General features: G+C 39.4%; 1 long non-coding RNA gene and 1 pseudogene across 1 annotated transcript; one reads left to right on the forward strand and one right to left on the reverse strand.

The window, feature by feature from the left end:
• Positions 1–5350: 5350 nt before the first annotated feature.
• On the reverse strand, positions 5351–14291 carry LOC131225208 (endochitinase-like; annotated as a pseudogene).
• A 4484-nt stretch (positions 14292–18775) lies between these two features.
• On the forward strand, positions 18776–19327 carry LOC131228673 (uncharacterized). The gene is made up of 2 exons (XR_009163050.1): positions 18776–19204; positions 19243–19327. It is a non-coding gene; the product is annotated as an uncharacterized LOC131228673 (long non-coding RNA).
• The last annotated feature ends 1322 nt before the right edge of the window (positions 19328–20649 follow it).

The raw sequence follows: 20649 nt of genomic DNA on the forward strand, positions 1-20649 counted from the left end.
CCTGATGGCCGGTTTTGGCCGTAACAACCTCCATAGTATCCCATTCTCGGCTCCTGAAGCAGGTTCCGATCCTGAGATCTTATAAGGAAGATTTTCATAATAGTATAATCATTTCCAATACGAGCATACCCAAGATCATAGCAAGTACATCTGAGAATAACAAAGGCACACATCACAAAATCCACTATAAATTTAAACTTTTACATCATCCATAAGGTCCAAAAGGACATACATGAGAAAAAAAGGAAAAGAGAGAAATTAGCAACACTAGAGTCCTCACTGCTCAACTCTACTCCATGCTCTACTGCACGGCACCTACTTAGAGTCTCATGCACGCATCAATCATGCATAAGCTTATAGAAGCTTAGAGGGTGGTGTGAGTGTGTGACAATGGTGCACAGAAGAATAACATGAGGTATAAGGAGAGAAGCATGATCAATCAGCATATCACTAGCCTTACCAAGGCTTACCATGAACGTGATGAAATGAGTAATGGGTGCCATACCAAGCAATGCACGAAAGGAGGGGGGGACCTTGTACAGCCAATGCTAATGCGATGCAAGTAATGTCAGTGCTCATATCCAAACCATAAGTCAAGTACATTTCCAATCATAAGGAAATCACCGGGGTCCATTACACTGCTGAATGATTGCCGCTCTACAGACCCCGCACAGTCAAACAAGCGTAAGAGACCTCACTACCCGCCTGTAGACAACTAATCACCAACAAGGCCTGAAGGTAGCGGACCCATTTACGAGCTGGTCAGACTCAGCCAGCAATGCCTCCTCACACCAGGCAGATAAGGCCACACCCCTATCCAACTAACTACACAACAGTGGGAGTTGGGACCTAATGGTATAAGGCCCTCGTGCACTCATGTATTCTACCCGGTCACGGTGTTGGAGCAGATCCTTGGTACCATGGAGTTTTGAGAATTTCACCTAGGAGCATCCTATGCACTCGATATGCTCAACTAATATTTTTGGTGCCCAGACATACTGCCAGCCACAAATACCCCTGTGGAGGTAAGGCCCTGATGAAGTAAGGGCGGATATCCATAAGCTATGCAATGCCAGATGCATGAATCACACAATCACCCATGCATCAATCCCAAGTATCCATCTCTCGGGGAGATACCAACATGTCCTACACAATGGCACAGCCATGGCCAATCACACCTCAACCAAGCATGCATATGATGTGTATGGGAGTGGTCCATGAAGATGAATAGGGGTACCAATGAAGTGAAGATGAACTCTCTACCTAACCATGAAGGGTCTAGGTACTTAACTAATTTCTCATAAAGAATACAACCTCTAGTGGGGGCCCAAATACCTGGGGTAGCCCACGAGACTAAGGAGAACAATGGTATGGGCTTAAATAGATGAAACAGGCCTAGCAAGGGTCTATGATGGACCTTTAACCACCCATAGAAGCCCATGGGCCTACCTTATGGCCACTAATGTGGACATCCAACCATAATTAGTCCCCAAGAGGTAGCCCATCTCTAATTGATCATGGATCAAGGTTCAAGGATCAAGCAACATCAGAAATAAGAAACGGACAGACATAATCATACCACAAACACTCATATTGGGCTTTAGAATGGGCGGCCCAAGGCCTATCCAGAACATGGGTCCAAGGGAAACACACATAGCCCAACTCATAATTACCATCATGGGCCCATAGGGGAAAGGTTAGGGCTCAACATAAAGGCCACTAATCCCATATATTATGGTGGCCTAGTGGGCAATCCATTGCTCAAACCACATGGGCAAATGTCATGCTCGTTGTCAAGAAAGTTGGGCCTATAACCAGGCCCAAGTATTAAAGTTGATTTGGTGGGCAACAAGGGCCCATCTACTTGTGCAATCCGGCCCACTAACCCAATACAATAGTATGGTAAAAAAAAATGGCCCAAGAGTTCAATGGGCCTATCTGGAAAGTTTCAGCCCAATTGGGCCTAAAGAGTTCAACAACTAACTACATTCATGGACCCAATTAAATTCAACTGTGGTGGGCCTCAAAAGTACATTTATTAAGCCCAACATTTAAGGAACCAAATGTATAAATTATTCCCTCTAAGATCTTCACAATGTGGTGGGCCTCACTCCTTAAAATTTCAGCCTAAAGGCCAAGCATAATTATAACATGTTGTTGTCCTAAATTTGGGCACTCTATTGGAGTGGGTCCAGGGCCTTTAAAACTCTGAAAATTGAGGGCCAAGGTCCCTCATCATGCATACAATGAGAGGTAACCCAAAAAGGTGGACCACCATTAGAGGAAATATTTTTGAATTATGCTTTATCAAGGCATATTACTGGACTGCACAGCAGAAAATCTGGCAGTCCAACTATCTTTGCCCATTCTTTTGGATGCTCAAATGAGGTCCGTTGGAGCTGAAATTTTACAGAGTGATACTCCCATAAGTGGCCACACCATCATAAAATTTTAGAATTTTTGGACATCTATAAATATTTTAATTCATTTAATGAAATCAATCTGTCCTGAAAATCGGACTGATTTGGACACCATGTTGTAATGGGCTGGTCCAGCCACCACTATGGTGTGTACAGGTGTCCATTGGTCCCAACATTTTGTGGTTGGGTCCCACCATTGGTGGTCCACCTTCCTGTAAATTTTTTATAATTTTTACCAAAACTATTTTAATAAATTTTAGAATTCTAACCTGTCCAGGGTGGATTGCTGCTGGAACAGTGCAGAAAAATCCAGACTGTCCACCTCACTTGGACCACACCTTTGGGACCCCAATGAATGTTAACTGGAGCTGAAATTTGGGAGACACCAAGATGAGATCCCCACCTTTCAGAAAAGTATATTTGGTGGTTATGAATAGTCCCCCAAACAGTCCCAAAATCTGGTCCAAAATCAACCAGAAACTGTCCAGAAAATTCTGGACAACAACATGTACTTGGATAAAATTAATTATATTAGTTAAATAAAAAGGGAAATACTCCAAGAACTAGGTGCTATGGCCCTCCCTAGTGGGCCCCACAAATATTCAAAAAAAAATCCCAAGGTTACCACACTTGCATGCATCAATAAAGGTCAGCAAATGGGACACCTAACCATAATGTAGGTGGGTATGAATGTCCCACCCTAGCTGAACTTTTCTGGACTATCCAGGCCCACTAAGTGGACCACACACATCATTAGCAATCATAAGAAAGGTAGAAGAAGAGAAATAAAAATATTCCGGCCATTGGGAGAAGGCTCTGTCAGCCTTCCCCAACATAATCACACCCATACATTGCATTTCCATCTATATTTCACCATATATCTTCATCATGCATGATCTACACTTGAGATGAATGGATGAGATACCATCCTAACCATGATGCAAGGGTCTAGATGACCCATCATATTATGGAATGTGGAGAACTCTCCATGATGGGGTCAATCAAGAGGAAACCCCATGCATAGGACATGCATGCAGAAGATGGATCATTTGGTCACATCCAAGGAATTGTGTAGGATCTTCGCTATTGATTGGTGGGTCTTACACTTTTTGAATGAAAGAAGAAGAAGATCTACACTATAGAAAGGAGATTGCATAGAATAAAGAAGCACCCACCTAAATATCTTCACCAAAACTTGGATCACCAAGTTCCAAATGCTCCAAGGAAGCAAGATAGATGGATGAGATGGGTTTTCAATAGATGGATTAAGGGGAAAAAGGAGGAGAAGGGGCTGGAGAATTTAGAGATTTTTGGAGGAAGTTTGCTATGGAAGAAGAGAAGAGAGAGAGAAATGAGAGAGAAAGAGAGAAAAATCTCTTTTAAGCTAAGTAATCATGAGTTTCTTACCTTGGATAGAGAAGAGAAATCATGGCAATAGGGAGTTAGAAACAATGTTACAGGGTTAGTAGGCTTTTTAGGTTAGTGTGTGGTGTTTTAGAGATGGGTGGTGTAGGGCTAGGGCCTAGGTAGTGTGTATGTGTGGTGTGTATTGGAAATAGTGTAGTGTGTGTTGGAAATAGTTTCAAGAAATGGGACCTACCTAGAAATCCATGCACACCACCCCTAGGTGGTCTACATGATCATGATCAAGGGCTTAGAAAATGAAATGCACCCAACTTATGATCTACACATCAGATGGATGCACAAGACGCGTCGTTGGAACCGCGGCAACGATACGGTCACAATGGCATAGGTCTCAACTCTTTTCGATCTTCACGACTGGGCTTATGGATGACCGCAAACACTATCCAAGGGTCACGGGTTACTGGAATTCGACCGGTAGGACCGTGGGATCAAGATGGATGGATTGCATACTCACACACACACATGCATACATGCGAACTCGAGTTGAGTCTCATAATAGCAGAGTCCAAGCAAAGGGTATTGGAGGAGACAATCAATCACCTGTTCCTAGAGGGCCAACAGGCGATCAAAATCTAGAAGCATTTCGAAAGGCTTTGTGGTGTATCCACCTCCTCCACAATTTTGGTGCTTACTAGAATCCTTCATTGGAGGAGTGCTGAAGAACCAGGTTCCGCCCCAATTCATATCAAATTCACCCTTCCCCTGCTTATTCTCTGGGAATTGTGGAAAGCTAGGAATGAAGCAACCTTCGGTGAAAAGTCGATGAACACCTGAAATTCTATTGGTCGGATCAATTGGTGGGCCTCCCAAACTATCAATAACTTTCAGCCGCTAACTCAGCCCTCAATTTCCGAACACAGCGCCTTCATTAACTCCTTCTCCCGAGCTTCCTAGATCAGCTTCCGCAGTGATCAAATGGATGCATCCAACCGCGGGTTGTGTAAAATTAAATGTAGATGGATCTGCGAGGGGAAACCCAGGCAACTCTGGCGGTGGCAGTATATGCAGGAATGATGATGGATCACTTGTTTTCGCTTTCTTTGCGGGTTATAGTTTTGGATCAAATAACCTCACGGAATTGCACGCTATTCATGATGGTATGGTGATTTGCTTACAAAAAGGCATGGAAACGGTAATCGTCGAGACGGATTCAAAGTTGGCTAAAGTCATTCTACTGGGAGAAATAAGCTGCCCGTGGAAATGGAAGCCTTGGGTAGACTTGATACTAGCATTGAAGAATTTCATATTATTTTACTTCAATCACATTTTTCATGAAGGTAATGGTCCGGCTGATGTCTTTGCAAAAGAAGGAAGCGGGTCCCAGGCATTAATCATTCATGAGCATTTTCGTTCCATTCCCAGGGAGATTAGCGGCCTCATTTTCCTAGATAAGGTTGGGCTTGGAACTATTTTTACCGCCAGTTATCCTTCCCATCCCTCGTTTTTCCTTTTGATGTACAGTTTGTGCTGTTGTGCAAGGACGGCCCTCCTTTTTGGCTTCAGGGTTATTCTTTTAGCTTTTGGTTGTAAATCCATACTCCTTTTGATGATATAAAATATGAATTCTTTTTGAAAAAAAAATAGCTATAGTTCTCCGTTGCATTGCCGAACGAGCTTTGGCTGTAGCAGTCGAGGTGGTCGCTATAGCTCAATCCCATTAAGTCGCAGAAATGCATGTAGAACCCAATTCGGTTGTTCACCTTGCTGTCATAGCCATGCCCGCATTCGAGTCCTCCATTGATTATGTTGGTGATGACGCCGTATCCTGGGACCCGACCCGCAGCTATGTCAGAAGCTGAAAGCGTCCATGCATTCGTGATTACATCACGGCAAGACGGTTTTTGGGGATTGTGGGGTCATCCAAAACCAGAACGCAGTTTCGAATGAAATGACTGGGTCAGTGGCGACCTGATCCAGGTTGCTGAGGAGGTCATAGCCAAGGGCTTTTTCAGCCGGTCCATAGTTGTAGTTGCTGGGACATCAGATATTAGATTACCTTAGTAAATCTTGGATCAACGGGCCATGATCAAAACCGTTACTTTTTTGTATTTGGAAGTAGTGAGCGGGCAATGATTTTAAAAAAATATAAATAAAATAAAATAAAATAAAGAGAGAAGTTTGGACAATTCTAACCTTTTAATTTGTGTTACATATCATGAATAAATAAAAATCAGCAATAGCTCCCATCAAGTGAGGAAAGGCTCCTTTATTGAATGGCTAGGATAGCCAAATCATAACAAAATTAGGTTGAAAACAAATCAACCGCTTAGATGTGCCACACGTGTGGTCCAAAATCTGGAGGTCTAAAAATGGCATGCCTATAGAGGAAGGTAATTAGCGCTCTCTAAAAGAAAATGGTGGCGCATGTGTGAGTTTAAAAAATAAACCATTCATGATAATGGCAGCTAGATTTGCATCAACAACTAATGCAGCACCAAAACTTTTTGTCTGGTGGAAATGCAATTCTGAGATAATCTGATTCATGGGTCCGAACTGATATTTACAACCTTGTTTAATATCAATACAGAATCGCTTCACCCCTATTTTTCTCATGTGTGTTTAAAGAAATAAATAACTAAACCAGGATACAACTCTAATGAAGGCAAGTTTGGAACGTGGGTTTAGTGGGACCAGGTAGTATGTATTTGCATTTGGTTCCATGTAAATTTCATTTGGTATTTGGAACTGATGGTTCTAATAGAAGATATAATAGGATTTCAGGTGAAAACCGAAATAGAATTTCAGGTGAAAACCGAAATCCACTGTATCTGTGCGCCCCAGGTTGATGCATGTGATTTATTCCACCATTAATTCATATGTACCCTTTTACATATGACATTTGAGTTGCGTAAGAATATTGGTGACCAGCATCAATTTTGAATTTTGGTCCGTTGATTATAATTTCAGTGTCCACCAAATGTTAGTTTCATATGAAATAATATTTTTCTCAAAGGAAGAATTTGATTCCAATGATAATATTTCTAGAAAGGTAATTATTGCATAATAATGGTGCTAATTCTTTAAATTCAATGCCACCTAATCCTTCCTTCCGGGCAAGCTTTAATCCTACTTAAAGTGTATGTGGATTGCATGATTATTCTATCAAAGGGGACATTGCTGACTAGAGGCTGCTTTGTGGGCCCCACAATTATATATGTTTTATCCATGTTGTCCATCCAGTTTGGATCATTATTTCAGAGCATGGGCTGAAAGATAAAGCAGATTCAAGTATCAGGTGCACCACACCAGAGGAAATCAGTGGTGATTAAATACCCACTAAAGGCGCACTATAATTTTTATTTGCATCCAACTGTTGATTAAGTCACAAGGATTTGAATGAAGGGAATACACAAATATTAGCCGGGTCCAGAACTTTTGTAGCCCAGGGAAATTTTTAACGGTGAGCGTTTAATCACCATTGTTCCTGTGGTGTGCGACACCTGAAATTTGGATCTACATCAGTTTTCAGGCAGATGCCCTGAAATGATATGGAAAAATGGATGAAGTGGGTGGATAAAACACGTAATCATGGTGGGGCATATGTCAGTATGCAATCCACGTCGGTTGAAATTAGGGTTTGAATGCCCAATTAGTAATATCCGTGTGAAATGTGTAGCGGAGAAAGAAAATCTGGCACGACCAAAATGTGTCCACTCAAGTCAGCGAGGGTCTACTGGTTGGTGCTCTATGGGCCCAACCATAATGTATGTGTTTTCATTCATTTTTCCAGACCATTTTAGATTATAATAAAAAATAATGAGAACATCCAAATCTCAGGTGGACCACACCACACCAAAACAGTGATGATTGAACTAACATCATTAAGAACTTTCTGATCCCACTGTCATGTTTATTTGCTATCCTACCAGTTGATTCGTGTTGATTATGTAACAAAAATCTGGATGAAGGGAAAACACAACTTAATCCAAAACTTTTGTATCCTCAGGGAGTTTTTAACGGTGTGCATTCAATTACCACTGTTTTCATGTGTAGTCCACCTGAGATTTGAATCTGCGTGATTTTTGGTTCATGCAATGAAATGATATAAAGAAATGGATTGACAATGTAGATACAACAAATACATGAGGGCGGGCCCACAAAACACCCAACAGTAGCCACTCGCTGCTGGCAGGTTAAGTAGGCGACAAACACGGCAGCGGATTTGGCGTAACCCGATAATAGCTTGGTAGATACTACCTTACCGTGTGGGGCCCACGTTGATGAATGTTTTGTATATCCACTCAGCCCATCCGTTTTTTTTGTTTTTTTTTGAAACCTCATTTTAAGACGTTATTCTGAAACTTAAGCAGATCCAAATCAAACTGATCCTTGTATTTTCCCTTCATTCAGGTCTGGTTGACCTTATCAACGGGTTGGATGTAAAATAAACGTTAGGGATCTGCTAACGGCGAGCCCTCAAAAGTTTTTAACAGTGAGTGTTCAATCACCACTGTTTCTTATGGTGTGGTCAACCTGAGATTTGGATCTGCTTAATTTTTGGAACCACTTCTTAAAATAGACTGAAAAAATAGATGGACGGTGTGGATATTCAACACATCTTCACGGTGGGCCCCACTGTAAGTGTAACACCTAATCCGCGCAGGACAAACAGACATGTGGTTCAGTCCGCTTAAAAAAAACAAAAAAACAAAAAAACAAAAAAACAAAAAAATAATAATAATAATAATAATAATAATAATAATGAAAGAATGAATGAAAAAAACGATTGAAGCGTAAACACGGAGGATATGCTCACTATAAAAGTTGGATGGGTCCTCGACCATGGTAACTCTGACCGGGAAAGCATGGCCATTGAACATTTTGGACACAGTAACCATCAGTTCATCAATTTCCCTAACAAAGCAATACACCCAAGCATACGGTCCACCTGGTGCACTGTCCCATCCCCTGTATACGTAACAATCAATCAATTAGTACTCACAATTCTGCATTCATTTGAAGAACAAATAGGGATAAATGACCGGTTATTAAATCTACCTGTTGTTTAATGGGAGGTTTGTGCTAAGAAAGCCACGATCTCCCTTTTGTGTGTCTCCGTATCACCAACCGCCGCAAACTCAGGGAAGGTATTTGCGGCAGATATGAAAGCGTAGTAAGTATAAAAGCCTCTGGCTAGACATGCCACAACGTTTCGGTGCTTAAGCATCTGTTCATAGAGAGACTTGAGGGATGAGAGACTCGAGGGATGAGGGAGCTAAGGTTCCCGCCACTGCCTGGAGGGGGTAGAGGAGTTGGAATAGTTGGAGGTGGTGGAGGTATAGGGGTTAGTGCTGTCGGAGATTGTGTTGGGATTTGGTGTGCGGAATCACACAAATATGGATCTAGGATAGCAATCCAAGAGCACCAAGCAATCATAAGAGAACACAAAGATTTATCGTGAAAATTCATTTTGGGAAAAAACCACGGCACAGAGTGTCAGATCTTCACTATGAAAATAGAAATTACAAAGAGAAAAGACTTATCTAATTCAAACAAGCTTGAATCTCACCCTTACTACACCATTTGATAACCCTATGACCCTTTTAGAAGCCCTTAGAATACCTCTAAGAAGCCTTAAAATACTTTAGAAATGCCATAAGGACCTCTATTTATAGTTTAGGAAACCCCACTTACGCACCGACTTTAGAATAATTCGGAAACTGCCTCAAATTTACGCAGTCTTCGTAACCTTCGACCATGTCTTCAATCTTTAACTGGTCGAGTATCACGGATTCGAAGATTAGAGACGTCTTAACAATAATCTCCACCATGTTTTTAATCTTCAAACGTGCATCTTCTTGCCCTCTTCTCTTATCTCTGTATCACATCATAGCTTCAATCATCACTTCTCGTGTACACTTCGTCCTTCTTTTATGTCATCGTCAAGTCTAGAGAAATTGCACAGAACTTAAACTTCTTTGTAAGAACAACCTTAGAGAGCATGTCTGATTGATTCATGCTGGTGTGAATCTTCTTCAGTGTTACGCCTCTTTCTTCAAGTACCTGTCAGATAAAATGGTGATGAACATTAATGTATTTAGTACGTGAGTGATAAATAAATTTTTTAGCCAAATTGATAGCGCTCTCACTACCACAATTAACCGGCATGGCCTCCTGCTGAAGTCTCAACTGATTTATCATGTTTCTTATCTAAACACCTTTATTAAACACTTTTGTCACTGCCATATATTTTACTTCGATCGTGGAAAGAGCCACTATGGACTGAAGCTTCGACATCCAACTAATCACTCCACCCGCTAGTACAAATGAGTATCCAGAAGTAACTTCCTCGAATCCATGCTGCCTGCGTAGTCTAAATCCACATACCCTAATAACTTTGCCCATGTCTTCTCAAAAGTTAAGACGTAGTCTTTTGTACCTTGAATGTATCAAAGTAGCAATTTCACCGCTTCCAAATGTCGCTTGCCGAGGTTTAACATGTATCTGCTCACAACAACGACTTCCTGTGAAATATCTGGTCTTATACAGATAATCACATTCATTAAACTGCCAACTACATTCGAATAAGGCACATGAGACATAACCTTCTTTTCCTCATTTGATTTAGGACATTTTTCTGAGGAAAGCTTGAAGTGATCCGCATGTCGAATACTCACCGGCTTTGCCTGGTCCATTCCATACTTGATCAATATATTTTCAAGGTATTCTGTCTGTGATAACCAAAGCCTGCTCTTCTTCCCATCTCTATGAATATCTATGCCGAAAACTCTCTTTGTAGCCCCCAAATCTTTCATCTTGAATGTCCCTGATAACTAAGACTTTAGTACATTGATTTCAAACATTCATGATTGGCGATCAACATATTATCAACATACAATACTAGGATAATGAATCTACCTTCACTAAGTGTTTTATAATATACACAATGATCGTATTCACTCCGAGTAAATTTCTGGCTCACCATGAAAGAATCAAATTTTTTATATCACTGCCTGGGCGATTGTTTCAGGCAGTGCAACGACCACATTAACCTATAAAATTTTTTATCCCTTTAATTTCATAACCCTCTGATTGCTTCATGTAGATCTGTTCTTTCAACACTTCATGAAGGAATGCAATCTTGACATCCATTTGTTCCAACTCGAGATCGTATTAGACAACCAACGTCAAAACAAATCTGATAGACATCTGCTTAACCACCGGCGTGAATATCTCTATGAAGTTAATTCTTTCTCTCTGAGCATAACCCTTCACTACCAATCTAGATTTGTATCTATCCTGTTTTCTTTTAAATAACAACTTTCATTCGATCATTTTTCGGCCCACTAGAAGCTTCACCAGATCACATTTGTGATTTTTATATAACAAGTCCATCCTATCGTTCATAACCGCCTTCCACTTTTCTATATTAGGCTCATTGAGAGCCTCCTGAATAGTAGACGGGTCCCCCTCATCTGTAATGAGGGCATACGCAATAAAGAGTCGTCCCTATATCTTGTCGATAACCTCCGATCACGCAGTAGGTTTCTTCTCATGGGTGACTATTTCATCTGATCTTGTACCTCTGTCTTCACATCTATCTCTGTCCGAGTATCATTTGTGTCAATCTTGACGTCTACGATCAAACTTTCTAGTTCCTCTTGCTCTTCTTGATCATTCTCGTGGAATAAAGAACTTTCATCGAATCTGACGTCACAGCTAGTGATGACCTTGCATGTGACCTTGTCAAATAAGCTATAACCTTTCACACCAACACCATAACCAACAAAAATGTACTTTTTGGCTCTATGGTCTAGCTTATCTCTCTCAACTGACGGTACATGAGAGTAAGCTTTGCAACCAAATATGTACAAATCTAAGTAGTCGACCTTATGACCACTCCATACTTCCTTTGAAATTTTACATTCAATTGCTATTGAAGGAGACTGGTTCACCAAATAGCAAACCGTGTTAACGACCTCAGTCCATAAGTCCTTTCCCAATACAGCATTACTTAACATACATCAAGTCATCTCCAAGAGAGTCCGATTCATTTGCTTAGCTATACCATTTTGTTCATGCATGTGGTGCACTATGTTGTGCCTAATGATCCCTTTATCTTTAAAATATTCATTAAATTTAGTAGAAGTAAATTTCCCACCATTGCCAATCCTTAAAACCTTTATTTTTCACCTAAATATTTTTTCACAATTTTTTTCCATTGTTTGATATGGTGAAAACTTCGGATTTACGTTTCATGAAGTAAATCCAAACTTTTCTAGAGTAGTTGTCAATGAATGAAATAAACCATGACGACTCCCCAATAGAAATCTCTGTCGATGGTCCCTAGATGTCAGAGTGCACATAATCAAGTACTCCCTTATGTACATGTTTTCTAGTTTTAAAAGATGATTTAGATTGTTTACTATATATACATTGCTCGCATATATCTAAATCAAAACTTTTTTAAAGCTGAAATCAAATAACAACCAGATGGTTCCTTCATGCTCCGCTTTCTCATGTGGCCCAGACGAGCATGCCACATACATAAAGATGTGGAATCTACAATAGTTGTTACCGCTCCACCTGCTAAAGTGCTCTCGATCAACCTGTAAAAGTTACTATGTCTTTGTGCTCTCATAACCACGAGTGCCCTTTTTGAAACTTTAAGGGCACCATGAATACTAGTGAACTTGCACCCTATAACCTCAAGTGCAACGTGCTTGACATCAGTCAAGGTACGCTCCATCCCATCAAACATCTTGATGCTCACCATACCAATAGGCACAACATTACCGACATTGTCATTGCCTATAAAGACCTGTCCACCATCGTATTTTCTATAACTGGTGAACCAATTCCGATGAGGAGTCATATGATATGACGCTCCTGTGTCGAGGATTTACTCATTTCATGATTGGCGTGCAAGTGTCCAATCTTAGACATAGACAATACATCACCGCCACTTATCTCTTCATCATATGTGATAACATTGGCCTCCTTGGAAGAAGCTGCTGAATTTTCTTTCTTCGTTTTAAGATTGGTATAATTATTCTTCATGTGTCCAGACATCACATAGTTCCAACACTTTAGTTTTCTTTTACCCTTACACTTGGATTTGTATCTAGGTCTTGATGATCCTGTATCGCGCTCAAAATTCCTGCATTTCGTAATTAGTGCATCAGAAGATGTCCCTATATTGTCATTTAGCTTTCTCATAACCTTCGTTTGAAGGGCTGAGATAACGACATCAACGCTCAGGGTTTTATTTATGGTGCACATTGTGTCCTTAAATAACTCATATGATGCCGGAAGAGAATTCAACAACATATATGCCTATTCTTCATCTTTAATCACTTTATCCATATCCAGCAATTTGCAAACTAATTTATTTAAGTTGTTGATGTAAGCCTTCACATGTCCACCGTTTGTTATCTTAAAGTTATACCACTACCGCTTCAAGTATAGACGATTTTCAGAGATTTTTTTTTTTTTTTTTGCATATAAATCCTCTAACTTCGCCCATAAACTAGCTGTAGTTTTCTTCTTCAAAACATTATAAAAAACCTCATCCGTGTGACATAAATGGATTGAGGATAAGGCCTTCTTATCAAGGGTATTTCATTCATCATCAGTCATAGTAGACTTTTTCACCTCAAAAGCATCATCCTCGCCTTGCTTGGTTAATGAACTGATCATCTTGATCTTCCATAACTCAAAGTTATTTTTGCCTAAGTACTTCTCAATATCATACCTAGTACTTCTCATTATTGTTAATCCTGCAGATTCAAATCTATGCCCCAATGATAGCTCTGATATCACTTGTTGGGATTTGGTCCGCGGAATCACACAGATATGGATCTAGGATAACAATCCAAGAGTACAAAGCAATCACAAGAGAACACAAAGATTTAACATGGAAAACCCTTTCGGGAAAAAACTACAGTACAAAGCGACAGATCTTCACTATGAAAATAAAAATTATAAAGAGAAAAGACTTACCCGATTCAAACAAGCTTAAATCTCACCCTTGCTACAGCCTTTGATAATCCTATAACCCTTTTAGAAACCCTTGGAATACCTTTAGGAAGCCTTACGATACTTTAGAAAGGCCCTAGGGACCCCCTATTTATAGTTTAGGAAACCCCACCTATGCACCGACTTTGGAATAGTTCAGAAACTGCTTCAAATTTACGCAATCCACGCGCAGTCTACATAACTTTTGAGTAGTCGAGTCAATCTCTTGACTGGTCAGGCATCGCGGACTCTAAGATTGGAGACATCCTTTAACAACACATTGGCTCTGCCTTCACCGGAGTATGCGTCGGTGGTGCCACACCAACCATACTCACTGCAGCAAAGGCCACTAGGGTATAAGGCTCCATCAACCTGGTCCCCACATTGCGCTACAAAGGCTCCCAGCAAGGAAGCCAAGGTGAGGAAAATCAAGGCACAAATCCTCGTTTTTTCAAACCTGGAATTAGTTGAGTTGAATAAGATTGGCATTGTGTATTTACAGGCATTTGAATATAGGCAGAGAGAGAGAGAGAGGTTTTTAAATTAAATCGTGTTATACATGTGCTGAATTTTTATCTTTTGATGATCGAATGAGAATCGGTTCACATGATTTCACTGGGGGACCATGACACGTGGACGTTAATGGATAGGAAGCTGAGGAAGCGGATTGACTGGTGTACCACACACCAGCTATATAGTTGGTGTAGATACGTGTCGAGCGAAGACTAGCGCAATGCTCCTCTAGCTCCGAGTTGTCTGAACGGTTCAAAGTAGATCAAAGTTACATGGGTCCTACAATGATGTATTTATTATATCCATACCGGTCATCCACTTTTCCAGATCATTTAGAATATTAGACAAAAAATGCATCATATCCAAAGCTCAAATGGACCACACCAACTATAGCTATGCAGATAATGATTTTCCTCGTTAAAAAATTCATAGGGCCCACCATAACATTTATTTTCCATCCAATCTATTAATAAGGTCACAAATACATAGATGAAGAGGAAAAACAAATTTCATATTGATTTGAAAATTCGTGACCTCCAAATGGGTTTCAATGGTAGACTTTCAATCCCCCACTGCTTTTTGTAGTGTGGTCCACTTGATCTTTAAATCTATCTTATTTTTTTAGCTCAAACCTTAAAAAGAGCTCGCAAAATGAATGGATGGTTTGGATATAACATATACCTTGTGATGGGACCCACAGAACTTGCTAATGTCAATACACCAACTATACTGCAGGTGTGTGGTACACCCGGCAATCCGCTTCCGAAAGGGGATTGATGGGTATCACACACCACTGATGTGGATGGTGTGTTGACATCACCAAGTTCTTTGGGTCTCATCATGCGGTATGAGTTAAGTCCAAACCATCTGTCTACTTGGTTGGCTCATCGTAAGGCATGAGCCTAAAAATAAGATAGATACAAAAATCCAGTGGACCACACAGTAAAAAATAGTGGGGGGATTGAACACCTGCCATTGAAACCCTTTTTATGATCATCGAAATTTTGGATCAATAAGATACTTATTTTTTTTCTTTTCATCCAGGTCTCTGTGTAACCTTGTGAACAGATTGGATGGAAAGCAAGCATTATAGTGGGCGCCATGGTGGGCCCTACCAATGTTTTATACCACTGTCATCTGAAATGTGGTAAACATGAACCTTGGAAATTACTCACTTTTGAGATAGAAATCTAAAATAATCTCCCCAAATGGATGAACATTGTAGACTTGGTAAATACATCATTGTGGTACACTAGCTAATCCGCTTCCAATGAGACAAGATCGAGAATCCGGATCCCCTACTTGTCCAATAGCAGAGATTTTTCGCTTGATGTAATGTAATTGTCCACAACATCGTCTACCTCAATATGAAAGCCGATTGGCTGGTGTACTACACACAAGTTATATACATGGTGTATTGATGTCAACAAGTTATGTGGGGCCCATCATGAGGTATGTCTTATATCCAAACCATCCATCCATTTTTTGAGCTCGTTGTAATGCTTGAGACGAAAAATAAGACATATTTAATTATCAATTAGACCACACTGCAAAACGCGGTCGGGGATAGAATCGTCTGCCATTGAAAACCTTTTGGGGTTCACATAAGTTTTGGATCAATATAAAATTTATTTTTCCTCTTCATCCAGGTCTTTGTCACCTTACGAGTAGATTGGATGGAAAATAAATGTTACGGTGGGCCATAAGAAATTTTTAACGGTGAAAATTATTATCTCCGCTGCTATTTGTAGTGTGATCCATTGATTTTTGGATATGAATTTTATTTATTTTTTAGTAATCTAAAATATCTGGAGAAGTGGATATAATAAATACATCATTGTGGGCTCACTTAATTTTAATCTCCTTTAAACCGGTAGTACAACCCAGAGCTCGAGGAGCATCAACGCTATGTCTTCTCACCAACACGTACCTACACCAGCTATATAGCTGGTGTGTGGTAGACCAGCCAACACTACACCAAAATCGTCATTTAGGAACGGTTTTAAACCGTTCCTAAATGCTTCAGGAACGGTTTCATACTGTTCCTAAATGAGGCATCGCAGAAAATCAGGAACAGTTCAGAACCGTTTTGGGTACCAAAATTTTAGTAACGGTTTTAAACCGTTCTGGTGCCAACAGTCACATTTTGGGCACAATTTTAGAAATGGTTTTGAATGCTTATTAATGTTGCCAACGGTCAGATTTTAGGATGGAATTTTAAGAACAATTTGAAACCCTGATAAACACAAAATTTAGGGTGAGGGAAAATAAATTAATAGAAATTTATTGCATTCCATCAAAAGAAAGATTAATCCAAAGAAAAACATAAGCTAATTTATACAAGGCATTTCCAAAGTCATGACATAAGCAAACATCGACAAACTTTGAAACAAGAAAGGTCCCTTACCTGAAAGAGAATTACTTTCAATAAAAGATGATTTATGTCCATAACCCCTCATCTACAAATCAAGAAGAACAATGCCATGCCCATCGCTACTTGTACAATTGGATAAGATTGCTGAGCAGGAAAAAATCTAGAAAAACATCAATGCATGCTAATATCCAAAAATGCAAATGTGTGTGTGTGTGTGTGTGTGTGTGTGTGTGTGTGTGTGTGTGTGTGTGAGAGAGAGAGAGAGAGAGAGAGAGAGAGAGAGAGAGAGAGCATTTGAATTTCAAAATAATAAAAACATAGCAAAAGAATTCCACAAAAGCAAATTAGCAAATTAACCAGAATACATCCTTCGGAGGTTTTTACTAAAGAAAAAAAGAAAAAAAAAAATTTAAAAACCCTTAAGAAGGCTCTCCCTAAGATGTAAAATAGAATATGGAAAGCAGAACTCCCTTCTAGATTCTACAAGAAGAGCGCGCTCTTCAGGAGTTTTATCCTAACGTATGTCTAGCTCGCTTGCAGTATAGCTGTGCAGAGATGATCAGGGTGACTAAGTTAGCTGATATATGCAAAGCTGAAATTGAGGACACTGCAATAATAGACAGAAGCTTTTTGTGCAAAATAAAAGAACCATAGCCAACACACTATCGCATGCATGGTGGTCAATCAGTAATTCTGAATGACAAAAGGGACATTTAAAAAAAAAAAAAAAAAAAAAAAAAAAAACATACATATTTTGAATAGAAAAAACAGCGATATCATGGTCATTGTTAGGGAGAAACCAAAATAAATAAATAATAATAATAATAATTGTGGAAGTCCATTCTGATAGCAAGCAAAGGTTCTCTTTCCTTGATCTGAGAGAAGTTTTGCAAGCCACAAAGGCATGCTTGCTCCACAAACCATTACAGCAGGCATATGCCAACCCACCAAGTGATCCACCACTTTACAAAAAGAATTTGACACGTGGCTTTCTCCTGATTTTTGCAGGCATATGCCAACCTGCCAGGTGATTCATCACATAGAAATGTTCATAGGAGTACCTGTAGAAAAAATAAATAAATAAGGAAAAAATAAAACAGGAAATTGACAGATGAAGTTGACTCTTGTGCCATGAATCTTACTGCAGGAAGCGTTACAATGGACTGATTGCCACAAAGACACAAATCCCTTAAATTACTTGCAGGTTTTATTGGTCCATTTGCTATAATTCCCAGATTAAAATTAATTGTATTTCCAAAAAAAAAAAAATAGAAAAACAAAACATATTAAGCAGAATAATTGAATAAGGAACTCAAAAGAAAATCTTACACATTAAAAAGAAAACCCAAATCATGCATTAGTAATTAAAGGGATAGAAAATGGAATAATCCTGACATGAAGAGGAACAAAAATAAAAAATAAAAATACAAAAACAGAGGAAATGGATTAAAACAATCAGTTCATGACTATGTAAAATCAATGCCATTTGCAAATATCACACCATATGCTTTTGCTGATTCTGTATGATCCCTTGAGAATTATGAATAAGAATAATTGTAGCAATATAAGCCTTACATTTGCTTGGAAGGCTCTGATCCTTTGGGTCTTCTAGCTGTAATATAAGGGACTCTTCATAGGTTTTGTGAAGAGTTCAAAATCCACCACAAAATCTTTCAAAAAAAAAAAAAAAAAACTAGTTAAAGTCTTATAGCAAGCCATCAGCAGCAATATTTATGAAGATGAATTCTTGCCGGAGGGCCTTTCCAGGGAGTGTTTCCAGGCATTTCCATGAATCATGAGAAACAACCTAATTTATGAAGATGAATTCTACAAATCATCTGTCCCATGCAGCCAAACGAACCCTAAAGATGAATTCTACAAATCATCTTTCCCATGCAGCCAAATGACCCCTAAAGATGAAATCTACAAATCATCTTTCCTAGCCAAAACATGTTCTTCAACTCAGCAACTGTACCCATTGTGGATGGGCCATGACCAAAAAGACCTCATCCACAGAACAATCTTAAACGTCTGATTGGTAGCCTACAAATTGACAACTAATCCAACAGTCCACACTCAACAGGCCCTGAAAACAGTCCCTAAAATCCACATACACAGCCCCTGTTTACACAAATAATCAGGCACATCCCATCATCAAATCTAATCCCTAAATATCTTGGCATGGTTTATATAAAACACCAGAATACCCAAATCCAACCAAACACTCAAAGCTCAATTCCACAGTCCAGTCCTTAAACCTGTCCAGTAACACTCTTCATCTGCCCATGCTTAACCTATAAACCAGCTCATTTTCAACCAAACATGCCCATTCATTTCAGATCTAACCCAGTCCAAAAAATGTCCTCAATCTGCTCCCTTCAGCCTACAAACCAGTCCTAAAACCCATAACCACAGTTGCCCATAAAAATAGAAATAGAAAGTTCCAGACTCTGCCCTTTTCAGCTATATAACTGGAGTTGGCTATAATTGAATGGTTATAATCACCCCACTGGAGGTGGCTATAATTGAATGGTTATAATCACCCCACTGGAGTTGGCTACATCAAATGGATTGTCCAGATTGTTTGATCAAACTCTCCACATGTTCAAGAGCACCACATAATGCTAGACCATTGCATCATTTCTTTACCTGTTTGGAATTAGAGAAATGAGATTATGAATTTTCTAAATCCATAAATTTTTTAAATACATGGATTTGCATTGGATTTGGATTTAGCAAGTCTCAAAGTTCATAACTGGCCAAGCTAGGAATCCTTCGGTAGAGAATTATTGCAATTGTAGGGCATTTCTTTGCCAAGCTTTTAGTTTTTTTTTTCCTGCTTTAACTGTGGTGCAATTTGGGAAATTTATGGACATCTCCAATGAAAAACAAACATGAGAGATTAGACTAGTATTAACCAAGGTGCATGTGCATGCTCATGGACAGGCATATCCTTTTTTGTGTGGCGAACCATCCATTGGGAGTGATCATGCTATCTCATAGAAACTAGATTGTATTGGCAATAATAATCGATTTTGGTGTAGTGATCATACAACTGAAACACATCAGCTGTCGTTGCATCTAAAATTAAAGCTATAGGAGGGAGTAGAGCCCACTCTTCGGGGTTGCAAACCTGCATCGGTGGGACTTCTAAAATGCACTTAAGGATAAATGAAAAAACCTTCAATGGATTCTCAATCGCTAGATAAAATAGATATCAAAGAAGCCATACAACTCGAAATAAAACAGTTTATAGTTATAAAGGATACAAAGAAGAAGAACGAGGGCGCTCTTCAACTTTATTGGGCATCCCCTATTTCAGAGGCTTAAGATCTTTTATCTGCTCCCTGCATCAAAATAGCAATTTTTAACCTGTTGAATAGCTCTTTTCTTCCACTAGATTAATATTAGAGCTAATGGTAAATGTATATACAATTAGTTTAATACATGTACGACAGGAGGCGTCCATGTTAGGAACTTTTTCTAATACTGATCTAGATGAGCCAGGAAGCCTTGATGATAGTACTTTCGATCTCGGCAGTGGTGTGAGCAGAAACAGCTCTCTTCCATTCTTTTAAGATGGCCTTCTTTCATTCTGTAACGTAGATCCTCACATTCTTCCTGTGACCACAAACATGCAACAAAGAACAATTCTAAGAGATGGTGCTGGCATGGGCATTGATATGTACTAGTTCTAGTGATTTATCACAGATAGATTCTACGACCTAATGCCGTCAAGTACAAAAGATCAATAACAACCTGCAAACATATACTGATAGCAGGCATAAAAACCCACAACATGATGAAGAAATTGGCGAGTCAACCAACGCATAAGAAATTCTACAGAAATGCAATTTGATTTCATACTCGGAATCAACTAAACTGAGTCCCTCTAGCTGAATTCCAAGTCAATTAATTTGGTAGCTTATGAAAATTGAGATCAACTGTTGAGTATACTTG

Source organism: Magnolia sinica, chromosome 2, assembly GCF_029962835.1.
Source record: "Magnolia sinica isolate HGM2019 chromosome 2, MsV1, whole genome shotgun sequence".
Taxonomy (NCBI): Eukaryota; Viridiplantae; Streptophyta; class Magnoliopsida; order Magnoliales; family Magnoliaceae; genus Magnolia; species Magnolia sinica.